We start from the raw sequence: 16,736 nt of genomic DNA, 5'->3' as shown, positions 1-16,736 counted from the left end.
AAAAAACCTTCCTGGCTCCTGGGAATGAAAAACTTGAGATTATTATTATTCTAAATAATTCATTTCTTTTTTTATAAGTAATTTTAGCTAGCAGTAGTAGTTGTTAGGTGCCCTCGAGTTGGGCTCTGACACATAGCAACTCTATTGAAAACGACCGAAACACTGCTGGGTCCTGCGCCTTCATCACAATTCTTGCTATGCTTGAGCCCATCTTTGCAGCCACTGTGTCAATCCATCTCCCTGAGGGTCTTCCTCATTTTTGCTGACCTCTACCAAGCATGATGTCCTTCTCCAGGAACTGGTCCCTCCTGATAACATGTCTCAAGTATGTGAGAGGAAGTCTTGCCATCCTGGCTTCCAAGGAGATTTCTGGCTGTACTTCTTCCTAGACAGATTTGTTCCTTCTTTTGGCAGTCCACCATACATTGGATATTCTTCACCATAACAAAGGCATCAATTCTTCCGTATTTATTCATTGCACAGCTTTTGCATGGATATGAGGTGATTGAAGATACTATGGCTTAGGTCAGGCACACCTTGATTCTCAAGTGACATCTTTGCTTTTTAACACTTTAAAGAGGTCTTTTGCAGCAGATTTGCCTAGTGCAATACGTTGTTTGGTTTCTTGATTGCTGTGTTGATTGTAATCCAAATAAAATGAAATCCTTGACAACTTCAATATTTTCTGTGTTTATCATGAGGCTGCTTGTTGGTCCAGTTGTGAGGATTTTTGTTTTCTTTTTTGTTGACGTGTAAACCATATTGAAGGCTGTAGTCTTTGATCTTCATCAATAAGTGCATCAAGTCTTCTTTATTTTCAGCAAGCAAGGTTGTTTTTGTTAAGTTCCCATAGAACTAAATTCTGAGATTATTTTGGTTTTATTTAATATTAAGGGACAATGTTGTTGAGTCCTTAGAAAATATAGGAAAATAAAAACAAAGGACAATTATTTTAGAATAAATGAATTCAAATTACAATGCTATTATTATAGTCTTAGAATAATTATGACTAGAAGCTTTTCATAACATTGAAGAATGAGGCTTGAAGGAAAGGATGATAGTGTTGGGAAGATTAGATTAAATGCACTTAAGAGTATTAAGTGCATTTAATTTTTGTTAGCTGTAACATTATAATAACTTGTTTAAAAGAGGCTTTTCCTGCCTAAGAAATCATTGTAGTAAGAGCTGAAAAAGGAAAGGAGAGAAGCAATTTGAAGATTCAACACAATTTGGCCAATTTTTTACAAATATCAAGTAAAAATATGGTTTTATTGAAGAGTAATTTCGGTATGTTGTTCTCTGCTGTTACAAGTTTAGCCAGGTTAATTAATGGAAATAGTCATGTTTTGTTACCTTCAGTGCCTCTATAATATGAATTCTAATTGATACATTAAATAAATTATCTAACTATTTGATTATTATATCCTAAGGAAATCCTATCATGGTTCTGAATCTGTAAGTCTGATTTTTTTACATAGTTTTGAAACTTTGTGATCTGTTGAGCAATTTATTTAAGGGAAAAGAATAGTGCTAACAAGTAAGGAACAAATTATCAACCAGATTTTCATGTTTTCAGGAAGTTGAACTCTGCTAGCCCACAAACTACACATACTTTTCCCAAGAATGATCCAACTGCTTATTATGGCTTTGTCTGCAAAATGTTGCATTGCCAGGTCTAAATCTGTTACTTAATCAAGGAGAACCTGGTCTTATAACTTGACAGCTGTGTATTAAATTGTTATTCATTGCAATGAAGTGAATCAAGTAAATGTATTATTAAATAAATGACAAAATACTACATTAATCTCTCACTCATAGTATCTGTGTATTCATCCCAGGAATGGTTTGTTTTTATAACTGAGCACTTTCTCAATTGGTCATTCATTGCCCAAAATTACTCTCATTATATACTTTGTGAATCCTTATCTGTAGTTCCAGGGCTATTAAATATATAAATTATATTAAATATAAATAGAATATTTCTTAGTATTTTTGTATGATTTTATACCCAAGTATGTTACTGATGATTATTCTCAAATTTTACAGAGAGTTGTTTTTTAATTTTGAAAGCAGTAAGTTTGGCATGTGATATTTTCATAAGAAAAGTATAACAAGATTAAAAACTGTTTCTAAACTTTTCTAGCCAAACTCCTGAAGTTCATTAATCAACCCAATTAAAAAGCCAACACCAAAGCCAAAGATAGAAAAGAAGAGAAACTTGTTAAAGATACAAAGACTAGTCCAAATATGAATTGATAGAATAGGGATACTGAGTGTGGGTTTTGTTTTGAATGTTAAGGGATAACCCTAAATTAAAAAGGTAACATTTAATATAAACTATATTAGAGAAAAAATAGTATAATGTCCTTTAAAAATAAGCAATTAAAGATTCTATTTAAGAAAATCACTTAGCTAATATTATGTAGTATAATTTCTTCACATAGATTTTAGAATATATGTGTGTGTATAAAATTTAATGAAACCTTAAATGGGAATTTGATTCTTACAGATGATTAAAGGAGGATGTAATATGGAAACATTTATTATAATTTTAGGCTATTCTTAAAATTTTTGTTTTTCTACAATACATGAGCAGAAAATAAAAGTATATAATATATAATGACAAATAGAGGTTTTTGACCATTCTATTGTAGATAATTAGTGTAGTGCCTAAGGCACTTGACTGCTAACCAGAAGGTTAGCGGTTCAAATCCACCAGCCACTCCTCGGAAGGAAGATTGGGCAATCTACTTCTGTAGTGATTCTGCCTCAGAAACCCAAAGAAGGGTCATTATGAGTCCTGTCTGACTCGATGGCACATAACAACAACAACATCAACATTGTAGATAATCATTTTTAACAGTTTAGTATCTATGCTACTCATTCATTAATTCTTCTCCCATATCCTAAAGAATCTACCTATATCAACTTCCTTAAGTCAATATTGATTCTTCTAGTCTATGTTCATAGTATATCTCTCTTTAATTTCTCTCAAATGTTTTATAGCTTCCATTGAAAAGGTCTTGCACATATTTAACCATAAGTATTTATGTATTTTGATGTAATTATAAATTCATTTTCTAATTGTTCATTGCTAGTATATACAAATACCATTTTTTTATATATTGACTTTATATCCTGCAACCTTGCTGAATTCATTGCTTCTTTTTACAACTTTTTTGTGTTTTGTAGATTTCCTAGGCTTTCTACATACACAAATGTCATCTTCAAGAGCTGTACTTCTTTCTTTTAAATCTACCTTACTGCACAGACTAGGATCTCCAGTACAATATTGAATAGAAGTGATGAGAGTGAATATCCCTACCTTATTCCTGATCTTAGAGAGAAAGCACTCACTTGTTACTGTTAATTCTGATGTTAAAGCCGTATGTTTTGTTGTGGATGGCCTTTATTAGGTTGAAAAAAAAAAATTCTATTTTTACTTTGCTAAGAGTTTTTTTTTTTATCTTAAGTGCGTGCTAAATTTTCAAATGCTTTTTCTGCCTGCATTGAGATGATCATATGGTTTTTCTTTTTATTCTCTTTATATGGCAAATTACATTGATTATTTAAGGTTAAAGTAGCTGGCATTCTGGTATAAACCCCACTTGGTCATGATATTCTATTTTTGTTATGAACTGGGATTCGTTTGCTAATATGTTAAAGATTTTTACAACTATGTTCATGAGGGATATTGACCTGCAGTTCTCTTAATTGCAGTGACTTTGGGTAATGCTGTCCTTATTAAATGAGTTGAGAAGTATTCTTTCTTCCTCTAATTTGTGAAAGAGTTTTTGTCGATTTGGAATTACACTCATCCCCCACTGTTTGAATATTATCTTTATGCCATTTAGCTTTCCTGAAAGACCTACATTCCTACCTGTTTTCTCTGTCTAAAAAGAATTTTGACTTTTACAAAGATTGAAAAGCAAAATTAGCATTCAATGTTTATAAAGTGGTATTGCCAAGCTCCTTCCCCAAGAACTATATCTTAGCGTCAAGCTGCCATAGCTTTGAACTCTGTTTGTGAACACTATAAAGTTAGTGTTATTTTGGGTTTTATGTGTTCTTTGGTATGATTTTTGTAGGTTATTTTTTGGTTCTGGGAATGCTCAGACAATTTTCCCACGTAAATGAAGAGTAATGCGTCTTTACTTTAGCCATTTCTGCTTACAAAAGTTTTCATAGGAACACTCTATGTGTTAGACTGGGTTCTCTAGAGAAGCAAAACCAGTAAAGCATATATATAGAGTGAGAAAGAGAAATTTATCTTAGGAAAATGGCTCACACACTTATAAAAGCTGGAAAAGTCCCAAGTTCTTGGATCAAATGTCAAGCTGGAGGCTTTTCCCGACTCATGCTCCTACAGGGCCTGACTAGCTCAAGGTTGGCAGGCAGTATACTGGCTGTTTACTCCAACGAATGATGAATCCAAGATCTCCAGGCCAAATGGTGGCTTGTTTGCTCACAGACAGTTGTAGGCAGCACAACAGAATCCCAATCCACAGAAGAATGCCTCTTTTCCCAGGATGTCCATAAATATACTGGAAGCAGGCCACACCGCTAGGGAAACTCCCTTTCAATGGATTGGCTGCTCAAAACATATACATCTGATCACATCATGGGAATAACCCACATCACAATTGTTTAAACCACACAGAATTGTGGTCCAGCCAAGTTGACACACAGCTCCAACTATCACAGTCCACCCCTTGTCAACTTGGCAGTTGTACACATCTTCTTAACCATACATAATCTCTAAATAAGGACAATTATAAAGTCACATTTGTGCCTAACATGATACGCTAACACATGTACAACTGAAACGTATTAAATTATTTACATTTCAGTGTTCACAACAGAAGGAAACAAAAATACTTGATGAACATATATAATGAAGAAATATAACAATCACAGTCCTCATTTCTGCAACTGGTCATGTGGTCGTAGCTGATATTCAGAACTACCTTCTTCCACTACCCATTCGGTATTTCCCTTGTCCTCAGCAAGCACCTCAGCTGGTCGTCATTCTTTGCCTGGTGGGATGACCCAAACCTTCATTCCTGAGGGGTATGTGCCCTTAGCAGTCATATCAGAATTGGGTTGCTGTAATTTTTCATTGACTTTAATTACAGGGCATGGTAGTAGTAAGAGACGTCCTGAAGAATCTCCTGTATTCCAGACATATTCTTCTTTACCTCCATTATGTAAAGCAATCCAATTTCCCCTTGGTAATCAAGATCTGTCACACCAGACAGTACAGTAATGCCCTTCTTTGTGTGTTGATCCAGAGGCATGAGGAAGCCAAAATGACCAGGTGGCATTCTTAATTTCTAGTTCAATGCAATCAGTATTGTATCCTCAGGTGGGAATGTTCCTCCCTTTGGGATGAAGATCTCCAGGCCCCCAGAGCATAAGGTAGCAAGGACAGGAAGTAAAAATTTTTGAGTGGGTCACTACAGGTAATACTGAGTGGTACCACTCCCGTTTCCACCCTTTGGTTCTTGGATCTGTGAATCCTGTCTATTGGAGAAACAGAACCGTATATTGGACACTGATTTAGAGCATATACAGCCTCCTGGAGAACATTTTCCCAACCTTTCAAGGTATTGCCACCTAGCTGGTGCCGTAATTGTGTTTTCAGTAGGCCATTCCATTCTTCAGTCAAGCCAGCTGCTTCAGGATGATGGGGAACATGGTAAGACCAGTGAATTCCATGAGCATAGGCCCATTGTTACACTTCATTTGCTGTGAAGTGAGCCCCTTGATCTGAAGCAATGCTGTGTGGGATACCATGACAGCGGATAAGGCATTCTGCAAGTCCATGGATGGTAATTTTGGCAGAAGCATCGTGTGCAGGGAAGGCGAATCCATATCCAAAATAAGTATCTATTCCAGTAACAACAAAACACTGTCCTTTCCATGATGGAAGTGGTCCAATGTAATCAACCTGCCACCACATTGCTGGCTGATCACCCCGAGGAATGGTTCCATATTGCAGACTCAGTGTTGGTCTCTGCTGTTGGCAGATTGGGCACTCAGCAGTGGCAGTGGCCAAATCGGCCTTGGTAAGTGGGAGTCCATGTTGCTGAGCCCATGCATAACCTCCGTCCCTGCCACCGTGGCCACTTTGTTCATGAGCCCATTGAGCAATGACAGAAGTAGCTGGGGGAAAAGGCTGGCTGGTTTACACAGAACATGTCATTCTATCCACCTGTTGTTAAAGTCCTCCTCTGCTGAGGTCACCTTTTGGTGGGCATTCACATGAGACACAAATATCTTTACTCCTTTGGCCCATTCAGAGAGATCTATCCACATACCTCTTTCCCATATACCCTTGTCACCAATTTTACAATCACGCTCCTTCCAAAACCCAGACAATCCAGCCAAGCCATTAGCTACAGCCCATGAATCCGTATATAATCACACATCTGGCCATTTTTTATTCCATGCAAAGTGAACAGCCATATGCACAACTTGAAGTTCTGCCCATTGGGAGGATTTCCCCTCACCACTGTCTTTCAAGGAAGTTCCAGAAAGGGGCTCAGTTCTGCTGCTGTCCACTTTCAAGTGGTGCTTGCATATCACGCAGAACCATCTGTAAACCAGGCACAAGTTTTCTTTTCCTCAGTCAACTGATCATAAGGAACTCTCCATGAGGCCATAGGTGCAGAGTGGGACAGGGAAGGTAATGTGACTGGAATGGAGATCATAGGCATTTGGGCCACTTCCTCATGCAACTTACTTGTGCCTTCAGGTCCTGCTCGAGCCTGATCTCTGATATACCACTTCCATTTAATGATGGAGTGCTGCTGTGCATGTCCAACTTTATGACTCTGTGGGTCAGACAACACCCAGTTCATAATGGGCAGCTCAGGCCTCATGGTGACTTGGTAGCCCATGGTTAGGCATTCAGTCTCTACTAAAGCCCAGTGACAAGCTAAAAGCTGTTTCTCAAAAGGAGAGTAGTTATCTGCAGAGGATGGCAGGGCTTTGCTCCAAAATCCCAAGGGTCTGTGTTGTGATCACCAATAGGGACCTACCAAAGACTCCAAACAGCATCTTTATCTACTACAGACACTTCAAGCACCATTGGATCAGCCGGATTATATGGCCCAAGTGGTAGAGCAGCTTGCACGGCAGAACCTGTTGCAGAACCTTCTTTTGTTCTGGGCCCCACTCAAAACTAGCAGCTTTCCGAATAACTTGATAAACAGGCCACAGCAACACACCCAAATGAGAGATATGTGGCCTCCAAAATCCAAAGAGGCCCACCAGATGTTGTACCTCCTTTTTAGTTGTGGGGGAAGCCAGATACAATAACTTATCCTTCACTTTAGTAGGAATATCTCAACATGCTCCACAACATTGGACTCCTAGAAATTTCACTGAGGTGGAAGGTGCCTGAATTTTTGTTGGGTTAATTTCCCAACCTCTAGCATGCATATGTCTCACCAATAAGTCTAGAGTCACTAATACTTCTTCCTTACTAGGTCCAATCAGCATAATGTCATCAATATAATGGACCAGTGTGATGTCTTGTGGAATGGAAAGGCAATCAAGATCCCTACAGACTAAATTATGACATAGTGCTGGGGAGTTGATATACCCTTGAGGAAGCACTGTGAAAGTATACTGTTGGCCTTGCCAGCTGAAGGCAAACTGCTTCTGATGGTCCTTTGAAATTGGTATTGAGAAAAAGGCATTGGCCAGATCAATAGCTGCATACCAAGTACCAGGAGATGTACCAATTTGCTCAAGCAGTGAAACCACATCCAGAACAGCAGCTGCAAATAGAGTAACTACCTGATTAAGTTTATGATAATCTATTGTCATTCTCCAAGATCCATCTATTTTTTGCACAGGACAAATAGGTGAATTAAATGGGGATGTGGGAATCACCACCCCTGTATCCTTCAAGTCCTTGTTGGTGGCAGTAATCTCTGCAACCCCTCCAGGGATGTGGTATTGCTTTTGATTTACTATTTTTGTAGGTAGAGGTAGTTCTACTGGCTTCTACTTGGCTTTTCCTACCATAATAGCCCTTGCTCCACATGTCAGGGGCCCAATGTGGGAATTCTGCCAATTGCTCAGTATATCTATTCCAATTATGCATTCTGGAACCGGGGAAATCACTACAGGGTGGATTTGGGGAACAGTGGACCCACTGTGAGATGCACCTTAGCTAAGACTCCATCAATAACTTAACCTCCATATGCCCCAACTCTGACAGGTGGGTCACAATGATGCTTTGAGTCTCCTGGAATTAGTGTCAGTTCAGAGCCAGTGTCTAGTAATCCCTGAAAAGTCTGATTATTTCCTTTTCCCCAATGAACAGTCATTCTTGTAAAAGGCCTCAGATCCCTTTGGGGAAGGCTGGGAGAAAGATTGACATTATAAATTTTTGGCAATGTAGTGAGGTCCTTCCTCAAACGGACCTGGCCTCCCCTTCATTCAAGGGGCTGTGGGTCTGTAAACTGACTCAAGTCTGATAATTGATTGAGAGGCAGTGTCTGTATTCTGGTGATCCAATCTAGGCTGCTGTTCACATGACCTAGAATTCTTCTGTCTATACAGATCAAGTAAATATTTAGTAGGTTTACCATGTATTTCACTACCAGGAACACTATGTGCAAGTAGCCAATGACATAATTCCACATGAGTCAGACTATTCTGATTACTTTTCTGACTCTGCTGTCCATTAAGGTAACCATGCCCACCTTGCCTCTGTCAATTAACTGCTGCCACTTGGCCCCTACTACCACGGGGTCCAATCAGCCACATCATAGTTAAGTGTCTTAGTTCAATTAGGACATTTCCCACTGTCAAATCTGGCTTACATAAAATGGCAATCACAGCCGTCTACAAGGATGCTGGAGCTCCCTTCACAAATTTATTCCTCACCTACTGGTGAAAGGCATGTCTTCTGGACTCTCCATTTCTGGCTCTAGGGGTCTAATATGATAAACCCATTCTAACAGGCCAATTTCCCTAAGCCTCTGGATGCCTTCTTCTACACTATACCAAGGCAGGTCTCGTACTTCAACTTGACTTAAGGTAGGTCACCGCATAATCCATGCTTCATTAAGCCAACCAAATAAACTATTAGATCCTTTCTTAACTTCTCGAGATGAAACATTGAATGAAGAATCCGTACTTATGGGCCTAAATCAATAAACTCAGACTGATCTAATGTTACATTTCTTGTACCATTATCCCACACCATCAGTAGCCATTCCCATACATATTCTCTAGGTTTCTGTCTGTATATGTTAGCAAAATCAAGTAGGAATTTGGGTGTAGTGTACCACATCCTCAGTCACACTTTATATTTCACCTTTTGGGGCTCGCTTGAACTTAACTTTAGTTGTAAGTCTAGCAGCAACAATGGGTGGTTGGGGCAGTTCCTGAGAACATTCAGCAATGTCTTCCATGGCCTCTGCCTCAGGCAATGACCCAGTAGGAACAGTTGGGTTAATCCCATCAAAATGAAGTGGAAGGGATGATGTTTTTACAGTAATCCGTTCAGATGTAAGGGATTCAACAGAATTTACAGGCTCCATATCCTCATCTTCCTGACTATCTGCCCATATGTCCCCATTCCATGTTTCAGGATCCTATTTTTTCCCAATTAATGCCCTCACTTTATCTTCAGACACCATTCTGGGTTGGTAATTTAATTAGCATTGTAATTCAGCCACCCTTACAATAAGACTCTGGGTTTGGTTTTCAGCAATCTCAGTTCTGTTACTAGAAGAAATAAGGGTTTCTTTCAGAGCACAACTGGAAACATTGATGTCTTTTATGTGGTGCTTAAGCTGTGCCTCAGCAGCCCTGATCTCATCTCGCTCTTTTACCACTTTGTCTAGTGTAAGTAGGACCATCCAACCAGCTTCCTTAAACTCCTCATGCTGACAAATTGCAGAAAAGTATCAAATATGCGATCACCCAGAGCCACACTTTTCACAAGTACTTGATCTATTGGTGGTGCTATTTTGCATATTAATGTTGCCACCTCACACCATGGATTAGCAGGACCCTCTTTACTAATGGAGGCAGGGTCACCAGTGCCTTCACGATTAATCAAATTGGAGAACCAATCTAGGAAGCCCACCCTTATGATTTTTGTCTCTCTAGAACCACTCCTGGTACCAAATGTGTTAGACTGGGTTCTCTAGAGAAGCAAAACCAGTAAAGCTTATATATATAGAGAAAGAGAAATTTATCTTAGGAAAATGGCTCACACACTTATAGAAGCTGGCAAGTCCCAAGTTCTTGGATCAAACGTCAAGCTGGAGGCTTTCCCAACTCACACTCCTGTAGGCACTGATGAGCTCAAGGTTGGCAGGCAGTATACTAGCTGTTGACTCCAACAAATGATGAATCCAAGATCTCCAGGCTGAATGGTGGATTGTTCACTCACGGACTTTTGTATGCAGCACAGCAAAATCCTGATCCACAGAAAAATGTCTCTTTTCCCAGGATGTCTATAAAAATACTGAAAGCAGGCCACACCCCTAGGGAAACTCCCTTCAATGAATTGGCTGCTCAAAACATATACATCTGATCCCATCATTGGAACAACCCACATCACAATTGCTTAAACCATACAGAATTGTGGTCCAGCCATGTTGACACAGTTCCAACTATCACAACATCCTACTTTGGTGAGTAGCAACTGGAGTCTTAAAAGCTTTCAAACAGCCATCTACATGCAACAATCAGTCTCTCCTCGTCCAGAGCAGAGAAGAGTGAGGAAAACCAGACACGTATGGAAACAATTAGCCCAAGGGACTGCAGACCATGTGATCCTCAGTTTATATGACCATGAGACCAGAAGAACTAGCTGGTGCCTCTTCTTGTTACCTAGTGCCGCCCTGACAGGAATATACCACAGACGGGACGGCTTTAACAAACAGGAGTTTATTCTCTCATAGTTTGGAGGCTTTAAGTCCAAGTTCAAAGTGCCAGGCTCTAAGGCCTGGGTGAAAGCCCCTCAATCTTGGCTTCAGCTCTGCCTCCTGCTCCTGGCCAACTAGAGTTAGAGGCTTTTCTTCACTCAGACAGCTGCTGGCTTCTGAGACTGACAAACCCAATGCTGACAAGTAACAAGGCACAGTCCTAATGTTACCAATACACACGGCAGGGCATTAATTTAAGTCCATTGAAAGTTCCAAGGTCAGCAGAGCATGGCAAGCTGCTGAACAACAACACAGCTACATGCAGGGTTCAAGCGTGCCATAAGCTAGAGACCCTTCCGCAAGGCTTCTCCTTATATACAGGAAGCAGACCACATCCCTAAGGCATCTCCTCAGCTACTCACAGTAGATTCCACCATGGAGTTGATTACTAGTCTCATCATGGGAATACTATATGTAGTTGTCAAGCCACTCAACCAGGCCCAGCCAAGTTGACACACAAACATAACTACCACAGGGCCTGACAGCTGTCAACCACTCAGAGGGGAATTGATGCAGGAGATCCTGGATAGAGTGGGAGAACAATGTGGAACAAAGCTCAAAATCATTTTAAAAAAAAAGACCAGTTTTACTGGTCTGATAGAGCCTGGTGAGACCCCTAAGACCATGGACCTGTTTTGGTTACCTAGTGCCACTCTAACAGAAATACCACAAATGGGATGCTTTAACATTCAGGAGTTTATTCTCTCACAGTTTTGGAGGCTAGGAGTCTTAGTTCAAATTTCCAGGCTCTAGGTGCTATGTGAAAGCCCCTCAACCTTGGTCTTCAGCTCTGTCTCTTGCTCCCAGCCCACTGAAGCTGGGGCTTCACTCAGGCAGCTTCTGGTTGCTGAGGTGGACAAACCCAAGGTCAACAAATAAAATGTCACAGTCCCGATATTACCAAAGCACACAGCAGGCCACTGATTCAAGTCCTGAAAAATTCGCAAGATTGGCGGGGTGACATGGCAGACTGCCGAACAACAACTCGACTACATGCAGGGTTTAAGCATGCCATAAACTAGGGACCTTCCTCAAAGCTGCTCTTGTGTACTGGAAGCAGACCACATCCCTAAAGCAGCTACTCAGTTGCTCAAGAAGATTCCACCGTGGAATTGATTGCCAATTTCCCCATGGAGAATAACTACATCCAGCTGCCCAGGCACTCAACCAGGCCCAGCCAAGTTTACTCACAACCTTAACTACCACAGGCCCCTAGCCACCCTTCAGATCTGGAATTGAACTCACTCCTGGGGCTTCCAGCCAAACAGTAGACAAGCATATGGATTGAACATTTACATCAGGGAGATACACTCCTTAGAGTGATCAATCATGGGAGAAGAGATGGGCAGTGTTTGCACAGGGAGACAGCTTGGGGGGGGGGGCGAGTGGGAGTGTGTGGGAGGAAAGGACACAGGGAAGATGTAACTACAGAGAAGAAATGGGAAGAGAGCTGTTATGTTGTGGGGAATTGCAGTCAATGTCATGAGACAAAGTGTTTATGAACTGCTGTATGGAAAACAAATTTGCTCTCTAAATTTTCACCCAAATCACAATAAAAAATAAAAATAAATAAAAAAAGTTTGCAAGTGGTCATCTAAATGCAACAATGGGTCTCTTCTTGTCCAGAGCAAAGAAGAGTGAAGAAAACCAAAGACGCATGGAAATAATTAGTCCTTGCGACAAGTAGACCATGCAGTCCTCAGCACAGATGACAGTGAGACCAGAAGAACTAGATGGTACCTGGCTACCACTGTCAACCACTCAGAGGGAAATCAGTCATTTTGAAGACTAAGGAGCTCTGGTAGCATAGTGGCTAAAAGCACTTGACTGCTAACCAGAAGGCTGCGGTTCAAACCCACCAACCACTCCTTGGAAGGAAGGTTGGGCAATCCTACTTGCATAGTGATACTGCCTCGGAAACCCAAGGAGGGGTTGCTATGAGTCGGGGCCAACTCGACGGCACATAACAACAACAACAAGGTGCACCTAATCCAAACCATGGAATTTTCAATTGCCTCATAAGCATGTGAAAGCTGGACAATGAATAAGGAATGTTGAAGAAGAATTTATCCCTTTGAATTGTGGTGTTGGTGAAGAATACTGAAAGTACCGTGGACTTGCAGAAGAATCAACAACTCTGTCCTGGAGAAAGTACAGCTGGAATGCTCCTTGGAATAAAAAATGACCAGCCTTTGTCTCATCTACTTTGGTCATGTTAACAGAAGGGATTATTCCCCAGAGAAAGATATCGTGCTTCATAAAGTAGAGGTTGAGCAAAAAAGGGGACAACCCTCAACAAGATGGATTGACACAGTGGCTGTGATAATGGGCTAAAGTATAGTAATTTTTATGAGGATGGTGGAGGACTGGGCAGTGTTCTGTTATGTTGTACATAGGGTCAGTATGAGTCAGAGCTGAGTTGGTGGCACCTAACAACATTGACGGGCGCTCTGGCAGCATAGTGCCTAAGGCACTTGACTGCTAACCAGAAGGCTGGTGGTTCAAACCCACCAGCCACTCCTCAGAAGGATGGTTGGGCAATTGACTTCCATAGTGAAACCACCTCAGAAACCCAAGGAGGGGTCGCTATGAGTTGGGTCCAACTAGATGACACATAACAACAACAACAATGACATTTCATTTCCCCTTAAAGCTTCCCAGTGTGAGAGTTTTGGGGGAAAAAAGCAAAAAAAAAAAAAAGTCATTTAGAGTGAACTTTCCTGGAAAACTTGACAATATTGTTAGGCAATGTGACATGCCCAATTGAGGCTTCTTGTTGTTGTTGTTATTTTGCCGTCGAGTCGGCCCCGACTCATAGCAACCCCTCCTTGGGTTTCCAAGGCAGTATCACTATGGAAGTAGGATTGCCCAACCTTCCTTAGGGTCATCAATTCACAGTGAAGTCAGTTGGCTATGGTGTATGAGTTTTCCCAGCAAAAATCTGCTTCTTAGGTGCAGGCTTTGGGAGAGTAGGTAGTTTAGTTCTACCAGACTATGATATTCCTGGTCACTATGATAAAAGAGAAGGAGCTCTTGTGGGTGAGGCATTTGGCTGCTAGCCAGAAGGTTGGTGATTCAAAATCACCAGTTGCTCCATGGGAGGAAAATGAGACAATCTACTTCCATAAAGATTTAGACCCTTGGAAACCCAGTGGGCATGGCTATGAGTTGGAGTTGACTCCATGACAATATATATATATTTTTTAATGATAGAAAAGAGGATGATAAAATTGTGTTTGCAAAGCGGAGATGAAAATGCTAAGTCACAGAACCTAAGCAGAGTTTAAAAGTGGAGAGAGAAAAAGTGATTGTCAGAACAAGTGGAGAACTGTGGCAATGAGAATTCTTGAGTAAGCGATCTGGAAGGACAGAGATTGATAACCAGAACTTCACATGTTGAGGAGAAAGGTAAAGAAATGGTTTGAAAGTGGAGGCAGAACACCTACTACACCCCCTGGTCCTGAGGTATCTGGGATGTGAGGGGAAGAGTAAAGATAGCTTCTACCTGGCAGGGCTGCTCAGGAGATGTTGTCATCAGGGACAGCTAAGTTCACTTACTGCCATAAGGTGGAGGGAAGTTTCAAAGAAAAGAATGAGACTATGAAGAGATTTTCTGATTACATATCTGGAGTTGCAAAGGGTATACCAAACCAAACTCACTGCTGTCGAGTCGGAGCCGACTTATAGTGACACCTCTTTGCGTTTCTGAGGCAGTATCACTATGGAAGTAGATTGCCCAGCCTTCTTTCTGAGGAGTGGCTGGTGGGTTTGAACTGCCAGCGTTCTGGTCAGTAGTCAAATGCCTTAAGCACTATGCCACCAGAGCTCCACAAAGGGTATAGGAGAAGAGTTTGTGAAAGAGGGTAGAGGTAGGGTTTGATCAGATTAGGGTTTGCACTCAATGGTATTGGGATGAGTACCCAGTGTTGATGTTAGATAAATGAGAAGGCTTTTTCCAGCAGTGGTTGAGGTAATTGGGAACATAAGGCATAATGAGATTTGCCTGACAGGCTCTTGGAGATAGGAAATTAGCCTAAACTGCATAAACTTTGAATAGTTGGTATGAAGCTTAGGGGGCTTTAGGATGACTGCCATTTCTCTTCAGAGTGTAGTATGGTGGCAATCTTTGTGGGGAGGGGTGGAAACGCACCCTCTAACAGGATATGGTGAAGTGGGGGCTCTTAGTAGGTGAAGTACAATAACTGCTCTTAGCTTAATAACTACCTGAATGATTAGGCCATCATCATGAATAAGTATTTATTAGGCATCTATTTTGTGTATGATTAACCATTCAACATGTGAAAAGGAGTCAATGGAGAGAGGAAAAATTGATTCCAAAGATTATGATGTGGCCTAGACAGAAGGAAATGGAGTATGGAAGAGATGCACTTTACCCTTTGCTTAATCAGGATCAGAGAGGGTGGGGTTTTTATGATGGGTGTGTGTAGCCACCTTGATGTAACCTGAGAGCCTTTTTCATGTTGTTCATGTTTAATGACATCTCTGAGGCAATCAAGTATGCATACACAATTGTGTGGAAGTTTCCTCTCCTGGTAACCAGACAAGGACAAACAATGCTGTTTCCATGGTTTCTTGTGGAGCTGGCTGAGAACTAATGCATAGGTTGCTTGAAAGGCATGATAAGGAAATAGAAAAGGAAAAATCTATGCTTAAAGCGTTTTCCTTTCTGGAATTATTTTTATGTCCCAATAGGGGCTCCTGAGATGTCTCTAGAAAATGAGGATATGTGATAAGAATGACCTAATTGTCACAAACTTAGTTTCATTTGTACTTCTACTCAGGATAAGTGAGTTTTCAAGTGTCATAGTTTAGCTGAGCCATACACAATATACATCATTAGTGTACACAAAAATGACTCAGAATGTACTCACCTTACTAATGTTTCTAGGAGTCTGGGCTGCCTCTTCTCCTGATGCTAACTACCAGTAGTCACTGCGGACTGAATGAGTAAGAGGTCAATGGTTGTAGTGAATTAAAAGGAAGTGAAAGAAGAAGGAGATTAAAAGCATGAATAGAGGAGTGTGGAAGGGAGGATGTCATGTCTTTGTTAGTTCTCTATCTGCAAAAAATAAAAGGAACTTCCATGAGCCTATAGGGAAGTTTTTAAATAATGACCGTATTTCCATTTCCATGCAGCATTTACTAGCATATGGTTCTCAATGTTAGAAATAGCTTGAAGCATTAGCTCAGACTGGTGAAGGGTTAGTAAGCCATCTCGACTTTTGCTCTTATCCTTAGATACAAAAGGCTTTGTAGAAGCCAGCAAGATGGTGGAATAGGCAGACAAGCTACACAGACCCTCTTCAACAAAAAGGAGAAACCAACTGACACAGATACAGAAGATAATACTGGAGCCCTGAGCTTTGAAAGAAAGATAAAGAAGAGGATTAAATACCAACTAGTAGAAGAATTTGAATGAAAACAGTGAATAAGGAGGCAAACAGAGCTGTGGACTGTTGGCTGCCCGGAGGGCGCAGCCAGTTTGAAAATTTAAAAGCTTTAGGATCTGGGCAGTAACCTAAGAATTGGCCCTGCTCAATAAGGGCTGCATGGACAACTGTATATGTGGCTGATGACTAGAAAGGAAAACAGTAAATAAGGAGACAAATTGAGATGTGAATTTTCAGCTGTCCTGAGGAGGGTGCAGCCATTTTTAATATTTGCAAGCAGTGTGGCCATTTTGGATATTTGCAAGTGGTGTGCTGATACCAGAATAGGCTCTACTTGCTGAGGACAGCACAGGAAACTGCACAG

Source organism: Orycteropus afer, unplaced genomic scaffold (assembly GCF_000298275.1).
Source record: "Orycteropus afer afer isolate SDZICR_OR568_19922 unplaced genomic scaffold, OryAfe1.0 scaffold00124, whole genome shotgun sequence".
Taxonomy (NCBI): domain Eukaryota; kingdom Metazoa; phylum Chordata; class Mammalia; order Tubulidentata; family Orycteropodidae; genus Orycteropus; species Orycteropus afer.
The sequence above is the reverse complement of the archived record's forward strand: the minus strand, read 5'-3'. Positions refer to the sequence as shown.